The following is a 4,813-nucleotide window of genomic DNA, read 5'->3' as shown; positions in this document are numbered from 1 at the left end:
ATGCACGAAGTTTATAAATTAATAGCTCTGCATCAAGCCCATATATCGAGGTTCTGTAAAGGGCGTCCATTAGGTTATTCAAAGCGGACAAATTCGATATGTCAATTTATATTTTACGTGAATTTGTTACGTTGTGTACAAGGCTCCTGCAAGAACTCTATTTCCATATTACTGAACTTTTTTAGATTCATGTGTAACATATCAATTTTGTCCGATTTAGATGTATTATCAGATTCAATTCACAGTATTGTGATATCATTTGTCGTTGCTGAGTTAGAGTTGTAAATTCGATAGCTTTATTTTCAGAAAATTTTCAATTTTTCATAATTTTTAATAAAAGAGTGACAAACTAAGTCGCATATTCAAATCCAACAGTCACTAGATTTTATGTTTTCCTTTTAAATGCAACAAACCTCGTCAAATTTGGGGCAACGGTTCCCGAGAAAAGGGAATTCTCCTTTTACGTGTACTTAGATATGAGCGCCCGAGCTAAAGCTATCTCTTACTCGGATTAAGAATGCAATTCACAGAGCCCCACAACAAGGCGAGACATTGAATATATGTGACCATGATTAAAACCTCAACAATTATATGAAACAGTAAAAATTATTTCTTCTAAAAAATATGACCCGGACGTGATTCGAACACGCAACCTTCTGATCTGGAGTCAGACGCGCTACCGTTGCGCCACCGAGTCGGATCAAGAGACGTGCGCTTACATCTTTTATTGTTTATGTCGTAGTTTTAACCGTCTTTTTTTTTTTGCTACAAATTGAGCAGGTTTCGTTTGATGTGTTCACGCTTTCTTTAGTGTAAACCTGTCGCCAGCATAGTATATTGCGAATTTAGCGATTGCATAGACTGCCGCGACCCTGAAATAAAAATGAGGTGATGTGGCATGCGCTAGCGCCACCACGTAGCTAATCGCAACACCGACAAGGTTTTGGTTCGTTTCTTTGACGCGAGAAGGCGCTACGTGTACTCCGCAATGAAGCGGCGGGAAACTTGAGTTCGCGTTTACAGGCCGCAACCGGTTTAACTAAGGTACGATCATATTGCCTTCATCCACAGTGGTACAACCACAGTTGCACAAATAACCTCCCCAGGAATTTATTGCGAGAAATTAACTGCAGGCGACTTAATTTCGGCGAGTACTTGGTTTTTTACATCTTCGAGGGGCGGGGTGGGGGGGGGGGGATTTTTTGTGCCCTTCTGGCGACATAGTCAACTCGTTAAATTATATCGTATTTGACTGTGTAAGGGTGCCTCTCGTGTAAAGCCCGAAACATTCAAATAAAATGCACAATTTGGACTAAGACTCCAGAAGAAGAAAAAAAAATGATGAAGAAAACCCGCACTTTTCATTCCGATCCACATTCAGAAGGGACCTGAGCGCATAAACGTACACGCATTGGGGAAACGAGGCAAACAAGCGCCCGCTTTCCGTTTCTTCTCGCAGGTAAAAGTGTTCTCTGTCACAGGTAACTAAGTAACTGATAACTAAGATAAAGGGTTGTCTTTAACAGGGAGCCAAGGCCCAGTCAGGCCTACCGCCTTTTGCCTTGGCTTCCCCTTTCGTTTGAGAGACATAAACATCTAATCAATAATTGTCGTACCTAAGATTATCTCCTATGGACATAGTTCGTATATCTCAAGGAATCTCAAGGTATCTCAAGCCGTGCAGCTGCTACTGTCTGGTTTAAGCACGCTAGTGGCGCCGCCAGGCGGCAAAAATTATGAAAGCTATAGACAGTCTCCTAGCTACAAAAATATATATATATATATATAGGGTTTTACGTGTCACAACCACGATCTGATTGCGAGGCACATCTTAGTGGGGGACTCCGGAAATTTGGACTGCCTTGGGTTCTTTAACGTGCACCTAAATCCAAGTACACGGCTGCTTTCGCATTTCGCCCCCATCGTCCTAGCTACACTGCAGTAACTTCTACCTCTGCCCGCGAAAATGATAATAAAGCTAAAACAGCTTTTTTTACGTGCTGTTTTAGTAGAAAATGAATCATTGTGACAGACGGAACGGTGTTTGCCTGTCTCTCTGAGAACGATGCCAATGCGAAGTCACACTATACCGGCATTCCCATACACTAAAGTCCCTTGATACAGACCACAGCGCAGCAGCGCCAGATTTCCCTCTAGGTAATATGGTGAGAAACTCTATGGCCCGAGTAGCCGACGGAGAAGAACGCCCCTCCTCCCTAGCCTGAACCCCTGCCTCGCGCATGACAGGAAAGGGTACGCATCCGGGTGGCGTTCCTCGCTCGCGCAGGCGAGATTGAACCGCGTTCGCCAGCTCGCCCTCACACGACGTCACCTGACTGCAGGAGGTGCGGGGACCCCGAGACTCTGGAGCACCTTCTCTGTGCCTGCCCATCCTTGGCGCAGGAACGCTCCACAGTGATCAACACCTACAGACGCCACGGCCTTCCAGCGGCCACAGAGACTGACCTGCTGTTCCAGGTGTGCCCACACTTTCCTGCGCTGCGAAGCCTGCTGGAGTTTATAAGTTCCACGGGAATAGACACCCTATAAGCGCCCGCTACAACGCTGGCAACTTTACTGAGGACTGCCACCTGTCGCGCATAGTGGAGTCTATTAGGCCACATCCTCCCTCTTTCTCTATCATCTTTCACTTCCCACTCCCTCTCCCCTGACGACGCTTCGCCGTGCTCCCTCACGGGTTGCAGAATCAAGCGTCCTTCCTTTATTTAGATCAATATCATCATCACTTGCACCTAAAGCACACGGCGCGCGGTTACGGTTTTATCATCCTTGGACTTTATAAAGATAAACCTCACGGTGGAGCCGACGCCAGAAATGCGCCTGTAGTGTCCATGTAGTTGCTATCGCAATAAAACGAAATCATGAAAGAAACAATTTACGATGTGGGTGAAGAAAAACCAGACAAACTCAAAGGGAATCCCAAGCGTGATCAGGAGGCCTTAGAACACGTAGTTATAAAGCGAGCCAGACCAAGGAAGAAGAAGCATGCTTGCTGCGGTGAGGCTAGGGGAACGATAGAACATGTCTCACGAAAATGTGAAAAAATATATCTCCTCGGCTGTTGGTTTAGGCTCCGCTGGCCTTCTTGAAGCCGTTAGGTTCAGGAATAGCAGGGAGAAAGTAATTTTGTCCGCAAAAAATATTAGCAAAAGGCGACTGGCGTTTTGGTATCACAAAAGTTATCACAAAGGTATCACAAAAGTACGGAGGCCACAAACGACAGAGGCGTACAAGAACAACGTTCCCAATAAGGGATCAGAAAGTTCGATGCTGGGAATTTTTGTCAGTAAAAAGATAAGTTAGGTAAAACACTAGGCAAAATAAGAAAAAGAGCTCGGTGGCGCAAACTCCCCCCTCCCCGCTTCAAAGGCGACGCTTATAGCCATCCATCCATTCAACCAAACCCCGCGATATCACTGATGGCGCTCGTGCGCTGACCGTTTAACCTTCATATTGTGCGTGACTTGCATACTTCCAGCGGCGCTTACGATACGATTAGGTATAGGCTGTCTCGCCATCCAAGTGTTTTAGTAAAAAAAGCATCGCCCCTACTTCATCGTGCTTATAATCGGATAGTGCCATATAATTTGATATGATAAAAAAGAAGAAGAGCATCGCGACCTTCTCGATACAAACATCGGAAAGTCACACGCCCTTAGCCCATTTCTTTGGCCCTACGGCATCTGCAGTGGCGGCCGCCAGGATAGAAATAACAGAAATGTTCGATCACCCTTTTAATTACCAACTACAGTTCAAACTCGATTCAACAAAGTGATGACCACGCTCGAATTATTTCGTTAAATCGGGACGTTCGTAAAATCGACAAAAAAAAATTCGGTCCTTCGAAATTTAAAATTGTAACGTATCGACACGCAAAGGCTACCGCGGCATTGCATATGCCGCTAATCCAGCCATCTGTCGCATAAGCCATGAAATAACGAAAGCAATCACTGCCGCACCTATTCGTGCATGGGCGCGGCGTGCAGCCTCGTCAAAATAAAGCTAGGGATGTGACCATGACGCCTAGATGTTTTAACGCGATAGCTTTAGAGCGCACGCACGAAGAACCCGTCTGTGTCAAAAGTAGAAAGAAATAACAGCTTTTTTTTTACTTATTTATGTTGGGGAAAACATGGTTAAATCGAGTTCGGCCAAGTTTGTTTCGTTAATTCGGATTGATGATAACATTGAACCCTATGGGTACCTGCCAGGGAATGTAAATTTCTTCGTTAGATTGGGAACTTCGTAAAATCGGGTTTTCTTAGATCGCGTTCATACCATAAAACATAGACCAGCAAGTAAGCAGGGCAAGCCCGTGCTACGAATCCAGACTAGCTAGTACTGCAGTTTCGATAAATAGCACATAAAACAAAGTACTGCGCAAGTGCTGTCCCAGCTAATGTTTTCTCACACGGCATTGTGGCCACAGACTGCCGTATTTCATGTTTTGGTGGTTGTGGGGCTTTGCAGGGCACCCGGGCACCTGTCTCGCGGAAATGTGCAATAGATGTCTTGCAGCAGTGGCTTTCCACGTGTCCCTGCATGTAATTCTTTCAAAAAATGTCATTCCATGTCATCACGGCAAAGATAAAGCAACATAAAGGTAACTGAAGAAAAAAGGTTCCGCATTTCCTTGTGTTTCTGTTTGCGAGGCTTTACAGGACTTACTCCACATTTTCTTCTTTTTTTTTTACTTTACCGTATAGCCTAATTTACTTTGCATACTTTCGTTCACGTATACATTTTGACGCCTGCAATAACACTGAGTATCAAAGCAGTACTTACATGGCAG

General features: G+C 44.9%; 1 non-coding gene across 1 annotated transcript; it reads right to left on the bottom strand.

Annotated features, from left to right (window-relative positions):
* Positions 1-625: 625 nt before the first annotated feature.
* Positions 626-697, bottom strand: TRNAW-CCA (transfer RNA tryptophan (anticodon CCA)). The gene has a single exon. It is a non-coding gene; the product is annotated as a tRNA-Trp (tRNA).
* Between the last annotated feature and the right edge of the window lie 4,116 nt (positions 698-4,813).

Source organism: Dermacentor andersoni, chromosome 6, assembly GCF_023375885.2.
Source record: "Dermacentor andersoni chromosome 6, qqDerAnde1_hic_scaffold, whole genome shotgun sequence".
In the NCBI taxonomy this organism is placed as follows: domain Eukaryota; kingdom Metazoa; phylum Arthropoda; class Arachnida; order Ixodida; family Ixodidae; genus Dermacentor; species Dermacentor andersoni.
Note: the sequence above shows the minus strand (reverse complement) of the source record. Positions and strands in the feature narration are given on the sequence as shown.